The 21,381-nt window shown below is 44.3% G+C and overlaps 1 pseudogene; it reads right to left on the bottom strand.

The window, feature by feature from the left end:
- The window catches only part of LOC120021591, a 32,573-nt pseudogene that overhangs the window by 6,373 nt on the left and 4,819 nt on the right, over nt 1-21,381 (bottom strand).

The raw sequence follows: 21,381 nt of genomic DNA, 5'->3' as shown, positions 1-21,381 counted from the left end.
TAAATACTGCAGTAATGTCCGCAAAAACAGTACAGTCCGTAAAAAATGAAATACTACAGTATTTATTTTGAATATACCCTACCGATTCCCCTCCCCATATCCCAATTTATGCAACCCATAAGTGATAAACCTATATGCCAAGTATATTTGGGCACCCTTAGTGGCGCAGCAGTCTAAGGCACTGCATCTCAGTGCACGAGGCGTCACTACAGTCCCTGGTTCATATCCAGGTTGTATCACATCCGGCTGTGATTGGAAGTCCCATAGGGCGGCGCACAATTGGCCCAGCATCGTCCGGGTTTGGCCGTCATTGTAAATAAGAATTTGTTCTTAACTGGCTTGCCTAGCTAAATAAAGGTTAAATAAAAAAAATACAAGTATAGACCATATATTGTGTTCCCTGTGGTTATAAAAAAGAGCAGAAGCTCTGAATGATCATTTCAGACCGCAGTCTTACCTAACTACAGGTTATGGAACATTTGCTCTTTTAGTTGTTCTCCAGTATGTTTCCTCATGGAGAAAGCCTCCACTTATATGTCAAAGATGATAAAACAAAAACACTACAGTAAATATTACAGTATACTACAGTCTGCAAAAACACTATTATTTACTAAAGTATATACTACCAGTTATTTTAATACAGTATTTAAACTATAGTAAACTGTAAATACTACAGTAAATACTACAGTACAGTTAGCAAAAACACTACAGTGAATACTATAGTATTTATACCACAATATACTATAGTATTTTTTATTATGTGGGTATCTTTAATTGTTGTAGTGCTGTAAGATAGGTTGTTCACCTTCTGCATCCAACATCTTGGGGATGTCCAGGTACTTCTCTGCCACCTCGAAGGCAATGTTGAGGTTTCCCATGGGGTCATCCTAGAGACACACAAACAGACAAGACATGTCTCAGTGAGTAAGAGGGTGCAGACTAGTACCTGTAGGAGCAGACAGGATACGCTCATAGCCATGCTGAACTGTAGAGGCAGCTCTCTTTATATTCACCACTAAATGAATACTGATTTAAAGATGTTGCTTCAGAATAACTGTTTACTTTACAATAGAACTAAGATGCTGAATTAGATTAGTTATCATCATACTCCATACTCCATGACAAGAAGATGATGCTGGAACAGCTACTGTATGTTTTTTACAGGCCTAAGGTTCCATTCAATTCAAACGAAACATCCATTGTTTTCAAGAATGGAAAACTGAACCAACTCGAACAGGTGTGAGATTGTTATTTCAAACCAGTGTCTTAACGGAAATGGACTGTCAGTAATGTTAGCCACAGCACAGTTCAGTTCTCTATGCCAGTTCCTCCATTCTCACCACTGTTCATTTACAAAACAAAGAAGAATCATAAGTACCATGAAATACATCACAGAATAGACAGAGAGTGGCAGGTAGCTTAGTGGTTAAGAGCGTTAGGCTATTAACCAAAAGGTTGAGGGTTGAATCCCTGAACTGACTACGTAAAAATATGACGATGTGCCCTTGAGCAAGGCACTTAACCCGAATTGCTCCTGTAAGTCGTTCTGAATAAGAGCGTCTGCTAAATGACGTCACTATGGGCGAGACGCTGATGTGGGCTGTTTGAGTGATGTTTGTGTGGGCCAATGGAGAGGCTGGCTGAGTGTAGATCAGGGAGGTGAGGACCAATCACGCAGGGATGTGGTGGAGCCAGGGACAGCACCTTGCGCAGTTTGGAGTAATCAATGAGGTCAGGTCTGTGTCTGTGGATGAGGGCACACAGTGCCAGGCCATCCTTCCAACTGAGACACATACCCAGGGATAGGGGGAGAAGGATGGAGAGAATGATATACAAATCAATCAAAGATGAAAAGGAGGAACAAAAGAGATTGATCAAATCAAATGTATTTATATAGCCCTTCTTACATCAGCTGATATCTCAAAGTGCTGTACAGAAACCCAGCCTAAAACCCCAAACAGCAAGCAATGCAGGTGTAGAAGCACCTGCATTGTGGAAAAAGAGGTAAACACAGGATGTGAAAGTGTAACAGGAAAACAATGAGATGAGGAAAATATCCTGTAACAATTGAGCAGATTGAGATTATTCCGAATTAATAACATGATTTAAAGCCATATCAGTGGCTGCAGAATCTCTGTAAGACATTGTGAGCCAGCGCGGTGACCAGAAGAGGGTAGTGGCTGCTCACCTGATGTGGAAGTTCTGCACATTGACATTCCTGTAGGGGGCTGTCTTCCTCTGGCACCACAGCAACAGACCCTCCTTAGCAGAGGTCTCTGAACACACACAATGATGTAAGGATGATCATTTGTTTAAAAGAAGCCCTTGGTATCATAGAAATAACCCTAACCATTAGACATGCCTATTCAATTTGTTGCATAGTTGAATGAGGCCTTAACTGTACTGTTAGAGTTTTGCTGTGTGTCTTTGAAGAGTTCTCACTCTCTACAGAGATGTCCTGGATGGCGAAACGCAGGATGATGGTCCAGATCATCCCCAGGGTCATCTTTACATTAGCATCCACAATCTCTGCAGAGGTCAAGGGTCAGTTAGATAGGAGGCGATAAGGAAACTCCATACATCAAGTAGATGAATGCTATGAGAATATAAGCCGGAGAACGGTTTGGAAGGGTATAGAAGGGTATGGAAGGGTTTAAGGTTTGGAAGGGTATAGAAGGGTTTAAGGTTTGGAAGGGTATAGAAGGGTTTAAGGTTTGGAAGGGTATAGAAGGGTTTGGAAGGGTTTAGGGTTTGGAAGGGTATAGAAGGGTTTGGAAGGGTTTAGAAGGGTATAGAAGGGTTTGGAAGGGTTTAAGGTTTGGAAGGGTATGGAAGGGTTTAAGGTTTGGAAGGGTATAGAAGGGTTTAAGGTTTGGAAGGGTATAGAAGGGTTTGGAAGGGTTTAGGGTTTGGAAGGGTATAGAAGGGTTTGGAAGGGTTTAGGGTTTGGAAGGGTATAGAAGGGTTTGGAAGGGTATAGAAGGATATAGAAGGGTTTAGATGGGTTTGGAAGGGTATAGAAGGGTATGGAAGGGTTTAAGGTTTGGAAGGGTATGGAAGGGTTTAAGGTTTGGAAGGGTATGGAAGGGTATGGAAGGGTTTAAGGTTTGGAAGGGTATAGAAGGGTTTGGAAGGGTATGGAAGGGTATGGAAGGGTTTAAGGTTTGGAAGGGTATAGAAGGGTTTGGAAGGGTTTGGAAGGGTATAGAAGGGTTTGGAAGGGTATAGAAGGTTTGGAAGGGTATAGAAGGGTTTGGAAGGGTATAGAAGGTTTGGAAGGGTATAGAAGGGTTTGGAAGGGTATAGAAGGGTTTGGAAGGGTATAGAAGGGTATGGAAGGGTTTAAGGTTTGGAAGGGTTTAGAAGGGTTTGGAAGGGTATGGAAGAGTTTAAGGTTTGGAAGGGTTTAGAATGGTTTGGAAGGGTATGGAAGGGTTTAAGGTTTGGAAGGGTATGGAAGGGTATGGAAGGGTTTAAGGTTTGGAAGGGTATAGAAGGGTTTGGAAGGGTTTAGGGTTTGGAAGGGTATAGAAGGGTTTGGAAGGGTTTAGGGTTTGAAGGGTTTGGAAGGGTTTAGGGTTTGAAGGGTATAGAAGGGTATAGAAGGGTTTGAAGGGTATAGAAGGGTTTGGAAGGGTTTAGGGTTTGGAAGGGTATGGAAGGGTTTAGGGTTTGGAAGGTTATAGAAGGGTTTGGAAGGGTATAGAAGGGTTTGGAAGGGTATAGAAGGTTTGGAAGGGTATAGAAGGGTTTGGAAGGGTATAGAAGGTTTGGAAGGGTATAGAAGGGTTTGGAAGGGTATAGAAGGGTTTGGAAGGGTATAGAAGGGTATGGAAGGGTTTAAGGTTTGGAAGGGTTTAGAATGGTTTGGAAGGGTATGGAAGGGTTTAAGGTTTGTAAGGGTATGGAAGGGTATGGAAGGGTTTAAGGTTTGGACGGGTATAGAAGGGTTTGGAAGGGTTTAGGGTTTGGAAGGGTATAGAAGGGTATGGAAGGGTTTAAGGTTTGGAAGGGTATAGAAGGGTTTGGAAGGGTTTAGGGTTTGGAAGGGTATAGAAGGGTTTGGAAGGGTTTAGGGTTTGAAGGGTTTGGAAGGGTTTAGGGTTTGAAGGGTATAGAAGGGTATAGAAGGGTTTGAAGGGTATAGAAGGGTTTGGAAGGGTTTAGGGTTTGGAAGGGTATGGAAGGGTTTAGGGTTTGGAAGGGTATAGAAGGGTTTAGGGTTTGAATGGTATAGAAGGGTTTGGAAGGGTATGGAAGGGTTTGGAAGGGTTTAGGGTTTGGAAGGGTATGGAAGGGTTTAGGGTTTGGAAGGGTATAGAAGGGTTTGGAAGGGTTTAGGGTTTGGAAGGGTATAGAAGGGTTTGGAAGGGTATGGAAGGGTTTGGAAGGGTTTAGGGTTTGGAAGGGTATGGAAGGGTTTAGGGTTTGGAAGGGTATAGAAGGGTTTGGAAGGGTTTAGGGTTTGGAAGGGTATATAAGGGTTTGGAAGGGTATGGAAGGGTATAGAAGTGTTTGGAAGGGTTTTGGGGTGCGAGGCCCACCCTCGGCACCGATGGACACCAGCTTGACTCCCTTGCTGCAGATGAAATCCAGGGCCTTGTTCACATTGGCGATCTTGTGGAAACGCATTTGACCTTTGTCTGGCTTGGGAAGCCTTTCACCTGCACATCCACAAACAAACACGACATGGACCCATTAGTTAGCATTAGGGAATGGCAATAGTGAACTGTACTTAGAATTTGACCATGCAGAAAAGAGAAAAGGGTGTCCAACTACCTGAGATGACTTCCAGCAGCAACATGAGTTTGTGTCCATTCCTGAAGTCCTCCTCAATGTTCTCAATCTGTGTACCCGCTTTATGCAAGTGAGAGTTGCACCAGGCAGTGAAGGTTTGCGAGAGAAAGAGCTTGTTACAATAATTCATAAAAATGATACTAAAATGCGTGATGCGTCACTCATGAAACACCTTTAACATGATCTAGATCCATATGTTTCTCAGGGATTATCGGTCAAAATATCTAGGTTACCACTGATCCTGCTTTGGTTAATACAAATTCTAGAAAACAATCAACTTGAAAGCTGCAGTACACAATGATCTCATGTCATCTACCACATCCACTGTAGAACAGCTTGTGGAAAAACACCTTCCAGTATGTATGCAGCATTGGGTTTTCAAGCTACAACTAACTGTCTGAATAGTTAGTACAGTATCAAGACATAGGGTAAATGTTCATTTTTGAGTATGGTATTTACCTATTTTCAAATACTGTGAAATAGCTTTTACACATAATTTGAAGAGAACGTAGTCATGGATACTCTTTTGAACATATTAGAATGTGATGCAGAAGCTGCAGAGGCAATACAAGGCAGGGAGATGAGAGTCTGAGGGAATTACTGAACCTAGACAGAGGAGAGTCTGAGGGAAGGACTGAACATGCAGAGAGGAGAGTCTAAGGGAAGGACTGAACATGCAGAGAGGAGAGTTTGAGGGAAGGACTCAACATGCAGAGAGGAGAGTTTGAGGGAAGGACTCAACATGCAGAGAGGAGAGTTTGAGGGAAGGACTCAACATGCAGAGAGGAGAGTTTGAGGGAAGGACTCAACATGCAGAGAGGAGAGTCTGAGGGAAGGACTGAACATGCAGAGAGGAGAGTCTGAGGGAAGGACTGAACATGCAGAGAGGAGAGTGAGGGAAGGACTGAACATGCAGAGAGGAGAGTCTGAGGGAAGGACTGAACATGCAGAGAGGAGAGTTTGAGGGAAGGACTCAACATGCAGAGAGGAGAGTCTGAGGGAAGGACTGAACATGCAGAGAGGAGAGTCTGAGGGAAGGACTGAACATGCAGAGAGGAGAGTTTGAGGGAAGGACTGAACATGCAGAGAGGAGAGTCTGAGGGAAGGACTGAACATGCAGAGAGGAGAGTGAGGGAAGGACTGAACATGCAGAGAGGAGAGTCTGAGGGAAGGACTCAACATGCAGAGTTTGAGGGAAGGACTCAACATGCAGAGAGGAGAGTCTGAGGGAAGGACTGAACATGCAAAGAGGAGAGTCTGAGGGAAGGACTGAACATGCAGAGAGGAGAGTTTGAGGGAAGGACTGAACATGCAGAGAGGAGAATCTGAGGGAAGGACTGAACATGCAGAGAGGAGAGTCTGAGGGAAGGACTGAACATGCAGAGAGGACAGTCTGAGGGAAGGACTGAACATGCAGAGAGGAGAATCTGAGGGAAGGACTGAACATGCAGAGAGGAGAGTCTGAGGGAAGGACTGAACATGCAGAGAGGAGAGTCTGAGGGAAGGACTGAACATGCAGAGAGGAGAGTCTGAGGGAAGGACTGAACCTAGACAGAGGAGAGTCTGAGGGAAGGACTGAACATGCAGAGAGGAGAATCCGAGGGAAGGACTGAACATGCAGAGAGGAGAATCTGAGGGAAGGACTCAACATGCAGAGAGGAGTGTCTGAGGGAAGGACTCAACATGCAGAGAGGAGAGTCTGAGGGAAGGACTGAACATGCAGAGAGGAGAGTGAGGGAAGAACTGAACATGCAGAGAGGAGAGTCTGAGGGAAGGACTGAACATGCAGAGAGGAGAGTGAGGGAAGGACTGAACATGCAGAGAGGAGAGTCTGAGGGAAGGACTCAACATGCAGAGAGGAGAGTCTGAGGGAAGGACTGAACATGCAGAGAGGAGAGTGAGGGAAGAACTGAACATGCAGAGAGGAGAGTCTGAGGGAAGGAGAGATAGTGATAGGGAAAGAGGGAAAAATGGTTAGAAGAGGAGACTCTTCCGCAGCAGGTGCCTAACCCTCAAATCAACCTCTACTGCCATAGATTCCCAAATTTAGACTGGGTGGGGGGAGGGGGGCTAAGGAGGAGAAAGGAGGAGAAGGGGGCTATATCAGGTAGCCATAGGACACCAGGGAACAGCCGACAGCAGAGCATTCCTGCAGCAGAAACTCTCAACCAACAATGTGTGGAAATGGAATGCTGGGAAAAGGAGAGGAGGTGTGATTTCTTTTACCACTCTAGATGTTAACTTTACAGTAATACCTTTACCCTGCCTACTGGTGATTTGGGATGGGATAATATCATACAATCAATCACCTTTTATCCTTCTTACTAAGAGAAAGGCAGTGACCACACTCGTAAAACCTCACTGTATTACCAGTGAATTAATAAAAATGAAATAACTGCATGTGTTAAACTGAGACTTGAGAATGATATATCAACTCATCCCATGATCGATCATAATGATCATCATAATGTTTTGTTTACTTTGTACATTGAATAACATAAAACTGGTGCTACAAAATGTCCAAGAACTCTGGAAAGAATGTTAATATGGAATGTATGTCTTGTGCATAACAGAGGTGAAGAGCATAACAGCAAGAATTCTTAGAGAAATTAACAAGAAACAGATTTAGACCAAAGAGGCATTCATACTGGTACAACAATGCCCTATCCCTACCTAAAAAATTGTTTAGAAAACTCAAGACAAAAGCATAACAAATGGTGAACTACTCTTTTTCTGAGTAACTCATTTCCAAATATCTATTGCACATAAAGCCACAATAACCAACAAGACTTCGCCACAAAACTCATGTCTCAATGAACATTGTCTGAAGGTCAAACACTAACATTACATTAACTCACATAAGACAACGTCCCACGGCAGCACACAACATCATTCAGTAAGTGAGTAACTCTTTCTCTAGATGAGAGTTACTGTATTAAACCACGATTATATTACTATCAGAACTAAGGTGTTAATACAACTTCCAGGCTAAAACATAATTTACAAAAAGACTAAACTCCACCTGTTGCTGTCACTGAGGACTATAGCTTCGTCAATGTATTAGCTCAAACCAGAGTGAACTACGAGACAAATACAATGGCTATTATTATGGAGCCCTGTTGGCTTCAGGTTGTGTAGCAGGTCTGAAGCTAAAGTTGTACCATGTCATCCTTCCAAGTCTCATTTATCCCTTGAATGTAAGGAAGCGTGGGAAACAGAGCTACGTTTGGGGGTTAAGGTCAGTGAGAGACTGTGGCCCAGAGCCTGGCACTCCCAGTTGGCTGTAGGAGACTGTGGGCTGGGCATGGGACTTCCAGGGGACTGTAGGAGACGGTGGGCTGGGCCTGGGACTTCCAGGGGACTGTAGGAGACTGTGGGCTGGGCCTGGGACTTCCAGGGGACTGTAGGAGACGGTGGGCTGGGCCTGGGACTTCCAGGGGACTGTAGGAGACTATGGGCTGGGCCTGGGACTTCCAGGGGACTGTAGGAGACTGTGGGCTGGGCCTGGGACTTCCAGGGGACTGTAGGAGACTGTGGGCTGGGCCTGGGACTTCCAGGGGACTGTAGGAGACTGTGGGCTGGGCCTGGGACTTCCAGGGGACTGTAGGAGACTGTGGGCTGGGCCTGGGACTTCCAGGGGACTGTAGGAGACTGTGGGCTGGGCCTGGGACTTCCAGGGGACTGTAGGAGACTGTGGGCTGGGCCTGGGACTTCCAGGGGACTGTAGGAGACTGTGGGCTGGGCCTGGGACTTCCAGGGGACTGTAGGAGACTGTGGGCTGGGCCTGGGACTTCCAGGGGACTGTAGGAGACTGTGGGCTGGGCATGGGACTTCCAGGGGACTGTAGGAGACAGTGGCCTAGGACTTCCAGGGGGCTGTAGGAGACTGTGGCTGGGCCTGGCATTCCCAGGAGGCTGTAGGAGACTGTGGCCTGGCCCTGGGACTTCCAGGGGGCTGTAGGAGACTGTGGCCTGGGTCTGGGACTCCCAGAGGGTTGTGGGAGACTGTGGCCTGGGCTGGCACTCCCAGGGGGTTGTGGGAGACTTTGGGCCTGGGCTGGCACTCCTATGGGGGCTGTCCTGGCGCTGGGATTAGCACCCTCCACAGACACGCAGGACTGAGTCACTGGAACATCAGGCAGGAGCCCACCAGCTCTCTACTAACCATTGTTGTTAGTTGTCAAGAATGTGGGGCCTGTTCCCTTAACAAAGTGGTATGGAACACGCAAGCCCAAGGGCTCAGACAGAGGAAATAGACAGGCATCTGCACGTGGACACACACACACAAGAAAATTGTGATTTATTCTTACATTTCAACCAAAACACTTTAACAATGTTTTATATCATATAAAGAGCAACACAATATACTTTTGTGTCTGGCATTTAGCCAAATAAAACAGATGTCACCACATACATAAAATGCATAGCTCCCATCATGCAACAAATGTATGTACTGCGACCATTTCCATGACTACCAGTTACCTTTGAGTTGGCAGCATAGACTTCTATAACAAACAGTTGGTTGCCAGTCCCTTTCTGCTTGAATTGCTTTACTTGACACCCAGTGTCATAACACGTTCTGACACAGTCATAACCATGTCATAATCTGTCATAATAGCTGACATCACGTGTCATAACCTGTTATAACATGGTCATAACACTGTCATGACACATATATTTACACCTGTCGTGACATATATGGCGTTATTTTATGGCTGGTTATGACACCTACATAAGAGTGTCAAAACCCACAAAACCTACCACACAAGGCAAAACATTCCATTACACCGTAGCCTATATCAATAGTATGCTTATGTTATATACATTTTTTATTTAATTTACCATATTATTCATTGTAATTATGCACACATTGATTTCAGGAGCAGTCCAAGAAACCCTCGTTTTGACTGATGACTGATATAAAGACATGTATGTGATAGGCCTATCTGGCTTATATGATGGTCATAATGCTTCTTGAGAGTGTTATAAAGTGTAATTTCAACAAGTTATTTAAAATAGAGTCTATTTTTTTGGGTCCAAGTAAAGTGACATAGGATGGTCATAGTGCTTGATGACAGTGTTATAAAGTGTAATTTCTACAAGTTATTTAAAATATTATGATTTTCTTTTTTTTTTAAACATTCATTACAACAACAAAGCATTTAAGACAAACAAACTTTAAAACAAAAAGAAACATCTTGGCAGGAAAAAACTAATGTGGGTTTTGACACTCTTATGTAGGTGTCATAACGAGCCATAAAATAACGCAATATACACTATTTATACAAAAGTATGTGGACACCCCTTCAAAGTAGTGTATTCGGATATTTTAGCCACACCCGTTGCTGACAGGTGTATAAAACCGAGCACACCGCCATGCAATCTCCATAGACAAACATTGGCAGTAGAATGGCCCGTACTGAAGAGATGAGTGACTTTCAATGTGGCACCGTCATAGGATGCCACCTTTCCAACAAGTCAGTTTGTCAAATTTCTTCCCTGCTAGAGCTGCCCCAGTCAACTGTAAGTGCTGTTACTGTGAAGTGGAAACGTCTAGGAGCAACAACGGCTCAGCCGCGAAGTGGTAGGCCACACAAGGTCACAGAACGGGGCCTGTCCTCGGTAGCAACACTCACTCCCGAGTTCCAAACTGCCTCTGGAAGCAATGTCAGCACAAGAACTGTTTGTAGGGAGCTTCATGAATTGGGTTTCCATGGCCGAGCAGCCGCACACAAGCCTAAGATCACCATGCGCAATGCCTAGCATCGGTTGGAGTGGTGTGAAGCTCACCGCCATTGGAGAACGCTACCTGCCCAAATGCATAGTGCCAACTGTAAAGTTTGGTGGAGAAGGAATAATGTTTTTCATGGTTTGTACTAGGCCCCTTAGTTCCAATGAAGGGACATCTTAACGCTACAGCATACAATGACATTCTAGACGATTCTGTGCTTCCAACTTTGTGGCAACAGTTTGGGGAAAGCCCTTTCCTGTTTCAGCAAGACAATGCCCCCGTGCACAAAGCGAGGTCCATACAGAAATGGTTTGTCAAGACAATGTAGAAGAACCTGACTGGCCAAAACAGAACCCTGACCTCAACCCCATCGAACATCTTTGGGATGAACGCCGACTGCGAGCCAGGCCTAATCAACTAACATCAGTGCCGAACCTCACTTATGCTCTTGTGGCTGAATGGAAGCAAGTCCCCGCAGCAATGTTACAACATTGAGTGGAAAGCCTTCACAGAAGAGTGGAGCAGAAAAGAGGGGACCAACTCCATAACAATGCCCATGACTTTGGAATTAGATGTTTGACAAGCAGGTGTCCACATACCCTACATGACCAAAAGTATGTCACAACAGGTGTAACCCAACCCCTCTGAATTTAACCCAACCCCTCTGAATGAGAGCTGTTGGGGGGGGGGGGGGGGGGCTGCCTTAATCGATATCCACATCTTCGGCGCCCGGGGAACAGTGGCATTAGCTTTTGCTAAAGCAGCAGCTGCTCTTCCTGGGGTCCACACAAAACATGAAACATGACATAATACAGAACATTAATAGACAACAGCTCAAAGACAGAACTACATAAACCATTTTTAAAGGCACATGAAGCCTACATATCAATACATACACACAAACTATCTAAGTCAAATAGAGGAGAGGCGAAGTGCCATGAGGTGTTGCTTTATCTGTTTTTTGAAACCAGGTTTGCTGTTTATTTGAGCAATATGAGATGGAACGGCGTTCCATGCAATAATGGCTCTATATAATACTGTAGACTTTCTTGAATTTGTTCTAGATTTGGGGACTGTGAAAAGACCCCTGGTGGCATGTCTGGTAGAGTAGGTGTGTGTGTCAGAGCTGTGTGTAAGTTGACAACGCAAACAATTTGGGATTTTCAACACATTAATGTTTCTTATAAAAAGAAGTGATGCAGTCAGTCTCTCATCAACTCTTAGCCAAGAGAGACTGGCGTGCATATTATTTATATCAGCCCTCTGATTACAATGAAGAGCAAGACGTGCCGCTCTGTTCTGGGCCAGCTACAGCTTAATTACAGGTCTTTCATTGCAGCTCTGGACCACACGACTGGACAATAATCAAGATTAGACAAAACTAGAGCCTGCAGAACATTCTTTTTGGAGTGTGGTGTCAAAAAAGCAGAGCGTCTCTTTATTACGGACAGACCTCTCCCGATCTTTACAACCATTGAATCTATATGTTTTGACCATGACAGTTTACACTCTAAGGTAATGCCAAGTAATTTAGTCTCCTCAACTTGTTCAACAGCCACACCATTCATTACCAGATACAGCTGAGGTCTAGAACTTAGGGAATGATTTGTACCAAATACAATGCTCTTAGCATTTAGAGATGCTCAGGACCAGTTTATTACTAGCCACCCATTCCAAAACAGACTGTAACTTAAAGGCTTCAGTGACTTCATTAGCTGTGGTTGATGATGCATATATGGTTGAATCATCAGCATATATGGACAGACATGCTTTGTTTAATGCCAGTGGCAGGTCATTGGTAAAAGTAGAAAATAGTAGCAGGCCTAGAGAGTTGCCCTGCGGTACACCACACTGTACATGTGTACACACTGTACACACTGTACACTGTACATTGACATTAGAGAAGCTTTCATTAAAGAAAACACTGAGTTATATTAGATAGATAGCTCTGAATCCATGATATTGCAGAGGTTGAAAAGCCATAACACATACGTTTTTTCAACAACAGGTTATGGTCAATAATATCAAAGGCTGTACAGCTCCCACAATCTTCTTATTATCACTTTCTTTCAACCAATCATCAGTCATTTGTGTCAGTGCAGTACATGTTGAGTGCCCTTCTCTATAAGCATGCTGAAAGTCTGTTGTTGATTTGTTTACAGAGAAATAGCATTGTATTTGGTCAGCAAGCTGATAGGTCTGTTGTTAGAACCAGTAGAACCAGAACCACACTCCAGTGGCCTGCTGGAGGTCATTTTACAGGGCTCTGGCAGTGCTCCTCCTGCTCAAAGGCGGAGGTAGCGGTCCTGCTGCTGGGTTGTTGCCCTCCTACGGCCTCCTCCACGTCTCCTGATGTACTGGCCTGTCTCCTGGTAGCGCCTCCATGCTCTGGACACTACGCTGACAGACACAGCAAACCTTCTTGCCACAGCTCGCATTGACGTGCCATCCTGGATGAGCTGCACTACCTGAGCCACTTGTGTGGGTTGTAGACTCCGTCTCATGCTACCACTAGAGTGAGAGCACCGCCAGCATTCAAAAGTGACCAAAACATCAGCCAGGAAGCATAGGAACTGAGAAGTGGTCTGTGGTCACCACCTGCAGAATCACTCCTTTATTGGGGGTGTCTTGCTAATTGCCTATAATTTCCACCTTTTGTCTATTCCATTTGCACAACAGCATGTGAAATTTATTGTCAATCAGTGTTGCTTCCTAAGTGGACAGTTTGATTTCACAGAAGTGTGATTGACTTGGAGTTACATTGTGTTGTTTAAGTGTTCCCTTTATTTTTTTGAGCAGTGTACATTCAGCAGTCCATTAATCAATTGGTGTGTGTGTGTGTTGCGGGGTTGAAGCTACGAACCCATAGGCTTGGCTCTCTCATTCCTTCCAGGCTTCTGGGACAATGAGTCTGTCATTGCGGATGTAAGCAATGTCCCCATGTGCTCTGGCAGCTTTAATGCCTGGGATAAGTTCTTTCCTCTTCTGGTGCACAGCTTCAGGATAGTCCTCATTGAGGAAGATATACATCCCTCTCAAGTTCTTGGCTCTCTCCAGAACAGCTATCTTGTCCTTGAACCTCAGGAACTTGACCACTATTGGCCTGGGCCTGTCACCTGGGCCGGTGGTGGGTTTTCCAGTCCTGTGGGCGCGCTCCACAATCTTCCTGTGGTACATCTTCAATTTCTCAGAGATCATTTTCCTCTCTTTGTCCTCAGACTCCTTCCAGGTCTCATGTAGAGATTCTGAAATTCCGTCCACAAGCATGTTGTTCTGCCTTGATTATCCCTTGAGTCTGATTTATCCGTCATTGTTATCATGGATTCACACAAAGAACTGAAGCCCTCTCTCAATGACTTGCATATTGCTGTCATCTTGCCGTTCTCCTGTTTCAACTCATTGAGCTGACCCTAGTAGAACAGCACACTGTTTTCTTCAGGTCCTGGACCTCTCTGGTCAGGTCATCCATTCTTTTATTAGTTGAATCCACCAGTGTTTGTACAACACACTTGAATCTATTTTCTTGTTGTTGTAACAACTGCTTGTAGAACTATTTTTGTTCATTTAAAAGATCCTTCACCTGTGATAGAGAGACACCACTGTCCTCAACGGTGCTCCTGCCAGCTTTGGTCTTTGTCATGGTAGCTAGCAACTTAGGTTACGCGGTTACTCCTCTCAGTTCCAGACAGGGCAGGTCACAGGGAAGATTGAAGACAACAAACAGCAGGGACCTAGACAGCCACAAACCTGGGACAATCCGCGGTCCCACTCCGCTTTCCCACTCCGCTTTCTATTCTGGTTAGAGCCAGTTTGCTCTGTTCTGTGAAGGTAGTAGTATGCAGCGTTGTAAAAGATCTTCAGTTTCTTGGCAATTTCTCGCATGGAATAGCTTTCATTTCTCAGAACAAGAATAGACTGACGAGTTTCAGAAGAAAGTTCTTTGTTTCTGGCCATTTTGAGTCTGTAATTGAACCCACAAATCCTGATGCTCCAGATACTCAATAGTCTAAAGAAGGCCAGTTTTATTGCTTCTTTAATCAGAACAACAGTTTTCAGCTGTGCTAACATAATTGCAAAAGGGTTTTCTAATGATCAATTAGCATTTTAAAATGATAAACTTGGATTAGCCAATTAAGTGATGGTTGCTGATAATGGGCCTCTGTACGCCTATGTAGATATTCCATAAAAAATCTGCTGTTTCCAGCTACAATAGTCATTTACAACATTAACAATGTCTACACTGTACTTCTGATCAATTTGCTGTTATTTTAATGGACACATTTTTTTGCTTTTCTTTCAAAAACAAGGACATTTCTAGGTGACCCCAAACTTTTGAACGGTAGTGTATGCTGAGCACTTATTGGCTGCTTTTCCTTCACTCTTCGGTCCAACTCATCCAAAACCATCTCAATTGGGTTGTCGGGTGATTGTGGCCGAGTCATCTGATGCACCACTCCATCACTCTCCTTGGTCAAAGAGCCCTTACATAGCCTGGAGGTGTGTTTTGAGTCATTGTCCTGTTGAAAAACAAATGATAGTCCCACTAAGCCCAAACCAGATGGGATGGCGTATCGCTGCAGAGTGCTGTTGTAGCCATGATGGTTACGTGTGCCTTGAATTCTAAATAAATCACAGACAGTGTCACCAGCAAATCACCCCCACACCATCATACCTCCTCCTCCATGCTTTACATTGGGAACCACACATGCAGAGATCGTCCGTCCACCTACTCTGCGTCTCACAAAGACACGGCGGTTGGAACCAAAAATGTCTAGTTCGGACTCATCAGACCAAAGGACAGATTTCCATCGGTCTAATGTCCATTGTTCATGTTTCTTGGCCCAAGCAAGTGTCTTCTTATTATTGGTGTCCTTTAGTAGTGGTTTCTTTGCAGCAATTCGACCATGAAGGCCTGATTCACGCAGTCTCCTCTGAACAGTTGATGTTGAGATGTGTCTGTTACTTAAACTCTTTTTTGGGGGCCTGCAATCTGAGGTGCAGTTAACTCTAATGAACTTATCCTCTGCAGCAGAGGTAACTCTGGGTCTTCCTTTCCTGTGGCGGTTCTAATGAGAGCCAGTTTCATCATAGCGCTTGATGGTTTTTGCGACTGCACTTATTGAAATGTTCAGTATTGACTGACCTTTCATGTCTTAAAATAATGATTGTTGTTTCTCTTTGCTTATTTGAGCTGTTCTTGCCATAATATGGACTTGGACTTTTACCAAATAGGGCTATCTTCTGTATACCTTGTCACAACACAACTGGTTGGCTCAAACGCATTAAGAAGGAAAGAAATTCCACAAATTAACAAGGCACACCTGTTAATTGGAATGCATTCCATGTGACTACTTCATGAAGCTGGTTGAGAGAATGGCAAGAGTGTGCAAAGCTGTCATCAAGACAAAGGGTGGCTACTTTGAAGAATCTAAAATCTAAAATACATTTAGATTTTTTTAACGCTTTTTTGGTTACTACATGATCCCATAAGTGTTATTTCATAGTTTTGATGTCTTCACTATTATTGTACAATGTAGAAAATAGTAAAAATAAAGAAAAACCCTGGAATGAGTAGGTGTGTTCAAACTTTTGACTGGTGCTGTATGTCTGCCAGCATTTGGGAGGGCTCCAGAAACCCCAATGACTATTTATAACTGCTAAAGTGCTAACATCATCAGCATAATTAGTAGGTCTTCTGGTGTCCAAAGTACAGTGAGTCTTCTAAGACTGTACAGACAGACTGAGGCTTCCATCCAGTGATGGATGACGCTTCATGGTGTCAACTGAAAGGTACACAAGGATTTATAAATGCTACTTACAATGTCATCCATTTTGTATTGAATTTTTTGTTTATTATTATAATAATTTTCTTGCAATTCGTATCATATGTTACAAATTCATTCACACGTTACAAATTGGTATGCGCTTCTTAAGATCCTGTTCAATCTCTTTAAGTCACCTGGACACTTGCCCAGCGTAAAGTAAGGCCTTTGCCATGTACAGTCTGCTGTTGAAAGGCTAAAACTTACTGGAGAGGAGCAATTGACATAAATGGGGTCAATAACATTATTTTCAGGGATTAACTACATCGGTCTCGGTGACCTAAACAACCCTTACCCTCCAATATCTCTCTTGAGATTCAGCTCCAACGCTCCACTTAGACAGATCCTGAATTTAGCTGATCAGAAGTACCTGCATGACCTTGAGTCCTGACACCAATAACTCCCCACACCAGGCAGTTTATAAAAGCTGCCCTACAAGGACACATATTCTGGAATAGCAACTGCCATTTGATCATACCGATGGCTTTCTCAGCCCCCTCCCTCCAGGCTCCCCAGCTTGCTCTCTCTCCTGACAGATTCAGCCGCGATAATTCTCTGATCTCCAAAACCTACGATTTGTACCTTCATTTAAGATTGCTAATCTTTCAGCATGTAGGTGCAGATGGAAACCCCTTAAAAAACGTATTGTATTAAAGTATTGAATGACTTCACGGTCGCAGTTTTAGTTAACATTAGGAGAAAATGGATGGATAGGATAGGTCAAACAGGTGATGCAAAATACACCTGCTGTTTTTAATACAGTAAGTTAATAATGCATAATGTTTACCATAGGAAGTTGTATTTGGAGTGTGTGGCTGTAATTCATTGCTAACCAGGCTTTAGTTAATTGCTAGTGGTGGTGCAACTGGTTCAGGACCACCTGCATTCAGTCATACTGTATTAGGGTGTTAATGTTTTCAATGACTATGCAGTGGAGGCATGGATGGCCAATGGATAACTACACAATAAGACATTTAGATGTTTTACAGGCAGGTATTTTAGCACAGCAATTAGTGGACTAGAATACACACATCACACTGGTTCATGTGCTGGAAAAGAATCAAAGTGTTAGAAACATGACACAAACATTTAAGATGTTGTGGTTTCATCACTTACTTAGTCTGACAAACATCCATACAGCAAAATGTGTCCAGAGATGCTTAAGTGGGAACAATACATTACAATCCACCAATCCCTCTGTGAAGTTGAGCATGTCATCTGTGAGCCGGATGCATGTGGCCTGGTGTAAAACTGGTCCCTTTCCTGGACAGCTGCATCCAACAATCTAACTAGCAACTAATGGAGGCCAACAGAGACCTAACAGGTGGTAGACAAACACACAGATAGTCCTGCAGCTGTCAGGATCCAGAGACCACAGGCAGGATCAGACAGCCCTCCATAAACATTGACTAAGCCTAATCCCTGGACTACACCACTGAGCCAGGGGAACACCCAACTACGTGTTACATCATCAAACATAAGTCTAAAATAGATAAACGTGTAGATCTACAGTACATATATAGTGGAGTGGAGTGGGCTCCGACAGGTAAATAAATAATGCCCAGAATTATTTTACAGGTAAATACCACGCAAATACCATTGCAAAAGTTGACCATACTCAATTCAATGAATTCTCAAAAGCCACAAAATAGGGGGCCCTAAGTGTTTACTACGTGCAGTGTAACAGTCTCTGACAATCACAGTCTCTGACGATCATAGCTGATTTGGTTCTGGGTGCTGAGATGAATGCATTTCTATCCGAGCATCCTGACTATACAACTGGCAGCAACAACAAACAAGGATATTATAAGGCCCTCTGTGACAAGAATTTCCCTTGGCTTATGTGGAGTAAGTTAGTAAGCACATTTGTTCTTGAGTGTTTGGCAAACACCGTCACTTAGTACTGAAGAGGAACTTCTAGTCTTTCTGGTCAGATGCCTGCACTCCAAAATCAGGAATTCGGGCAGCTGTTCTAGAGTATTAAAGCCGTATTTGTTGTCATACCGACAAACGAGAAAAAAAAAGATTTTAAAAAACAGTAAGAAACTAGAGGTTATTATCTCAAAAGATTTAGGGCCCTTATTGGATACGACTAGTCTACCATGGTGTACTCTCATAAAACCCCAGAGAACAATGAAGAGGCAAAACACTTGCAGTAGCAGTGGGATTGATGGGCTGTATGAATATGTTATAGGGGGTGTGGTGGGCGGGTTAAGCATGTATAGTTCATTAGTCTATTTGGGGTTCTGAAATACAGTAAGCTCTCTTGCCACTACGTCTCCCTGTCTGGGTGTTGTCATCTGCTGCAGTCTCTGCAATATAGGAATTGAGAGACTTGCATTTGGCTCAACTACCCTCACACTGATGGGAAACCAATGTAGGCTAGCCTACCCCTGTCAATTACCACTGTAAGACAGACAGTTGAAAATAGGTTGAAGTACATATAAACTGGTATGTGCAATGAATCTTCCCAAATCAAGCAGGTGAATGGCCAGTATTCAATTAGATCAGCCAAGTTTAAATGTGATTTAGGCATCCTCCTCCCTACCTGTAGCTGGTCTACACTATGACCATTTTACCCATCCCCAAAATGGAATTGTACAAGCAATCATTTAATCAATAAGTTTACTGGCAACTCATTCAAATTGTTATTAGAGACCTTAAGCGGTACAACAGATATACACAGTGTACAAAACATTAGAAACACCTTGACAGATTGAGCAGGGGAACCCAGGTGAAAGCTATGATCCCTTATTGATGTCACTTGTCCACTTCAATCAGTGTAGATAAACGTGAGGAGACAGGATTTTTAAGCCTTGAGACATGGATTGTGTGTGTGCCACTCAGAGGGGGAAAGGGCAAGACAAAATATTTAAGTGGCTTTGAATGGGGTATGATAGTAGGTGCCAAGCGCACTGGTTTGAGTGTGTCAAGATTTGCAAGAACTGCAACAGTTTTCCGTGTATCAAGAATGGTCCACCACCCAAAGGACATCCAGCCAACTTGACACAACTGTGGAAAGCGTTGAAGTCCACATGGGTCAGAATCCCTGAGGACAGCTTTCAACACCTTGTAGAGTCCATACCCCCAGTAGTTCAGTTGGTAGAGTATGCGCTTGCAATGCCAAGCTAGTGTATTCGATTCCAGGTAACACTTAAAATGCATACATTACTAAGTTGCTTTGAATAAAAGTGTCTGGTAAATAGCATATCTTGTATATATTATTAAAGCAATATGGCCAATATCCCAGGCTCAGGGCTGTTCTTATGCACGACGCAACGTGGCGTGCTAAGATACAGCCCTTAGTCGTGCTATATTGGCCATATACCACAAACCCCCGATGTGCCATATTGCTAACTAGTTCCAAACGTAATTAGGGCAGTAAAAATAAGTTGTCATACCCTTGTTATATGGTCTGATATGCCACGGCTTTCAGCCAATCAGCAGTCAGGGCTCGAACCAGTTTATAATATATATATACACTGCTCAAAAAAATAAAGGGAACACTTAAACAACACAATGTAACTCCAAGTCAATCTCACTTCTGTGAAATCAAACTGTCCACTTAGGAAGCAACACTGATTGACAATAAATTTCACATGCTGTTGTGCAAATGGAATAGACAAAAGGTGGAAATTATAGGCAATTAGCAAGACACCCCCAAAAAAGGAGTGATTCTGCAGGTGGTGACCACAGACCACTTCTCAGTTCCTATGCTTCCTGGCTGATGTTTTGGTCACTTTTGAATGCTGGCGGTGCTCTCACTCTAGTGGTAGCATGAGACGGAGTCTACAACCCACACAAGTGGCTCAGGTAGTGCAGTTCATCCAGGATGGCACATCAATGCGAGCTGTAGCAAAAAGGTTTGCTGTGTCTGTCAGCGTAGTGTCCAGAGCATGCAGGCGCTACCAGGAGACAGGCCAGTACATCAGGAGACGTGGAGGAGGCCGTAGGAGGGCAACAACCCAGCAGCAGGACCGCTACCTCCGCCTTTGTGCAAGGAGGTGCACTGCCAGAGCCCTGCAAAATGACCTCCAGCAGGCCACAAATGTGCATGTGTCTGCTCAAACGGTCAGAAACAGACTCCATGAGGGTGGTATGAGGGCCCGACGTCCACAGGTGGGGGTTGTGCTTACAGCCCAACACCGTGCAGGACGTTTGGCATTTGCCAGGGAACACCAATATTGTCAAAATCGCCACTGGCGCCCTGTGCTCTTCACAGATGAAAGCAGGTTCACACTGAGCACATGAGCACGTGACAGACGTGACAGAGTCTGGAGATGCCGTGGAGAACGTTCTGCTGCCTGCAACATCCTCCAGCATGACCGGTTTGGCGATGGGTCAGTCATAGTGTGGGGTGGCATTTCTTTGTGGGGCCGCACAGCCCTCCATGTGCTCGCCAGAGGTAGCCTGACTGCCAATATGTACCGAGATGATCCTCAGACCCCTTGTGAGACCATATGCTGACACATGCACGTTTGTGGCCTGCTGGAGGTCATTTTGCAGGGCTCTGGCAGTGCACCTCCTTGCACAAAGGCGGAGGTAGCGGTCCTGCTGCTGGGTTGTTGCCCTCCTACGGCCTCCTCCACGTCTCCTGATGTACTGGCCTGTCTCCTGGTAGCGCCTCCATGCTCTGGACACTACGCTGACAGACACAGCAAACCTTTTTGCCACAGCTCGCATTGATGTGCCATCCTGGATGAACTGCACTACCTGAGCCACTTGTGTGGGTTGTAGACTCCGTCTCATGCTACCACTAGAGTGAGAGCACCGCCAGCATTCAAAAGTGACCAAAACATCAGCCAGGAAGCATAGGAACTGAGAAGTGGTCTGTGGTCACCACCTGCAGAATCACTCCTTTTTCGGGGGTGTCTTGCTAATTGCCTATAATTTCCACCTTTTGTCTATTCCATTTGCACAACAGTATGTGAAATTTATTGTCAATCAGTGTTGCTTCCTAAGTGGACAGTTTGATTTCACAGAAGTGTGATTGACTTGGAGTTACATTGTGTTGTTTAAGTGTTCCCTTTAT

The sequence above is a fragment of the Salvelinus namaycush genome, chromosome 26 (assembly GCF_016432855.1).
Source record: "Salvelinus namaycush isolate Seneca chromosome 26, SaNama_1.0, whole genome shotgun sequence".
In the NCBI taxonomy this organism is placed as follows: Eukaryota; Metazoa; Chordata; class Actinopteri; order Salmoniformes; family Salmonidae; genus Salvelinus; species Salvelinus namaycush.
Note: the sequence above shows the minus strand (reverse complement) of the source record. Positions and strands in the feature narration are given on the sequence as shown.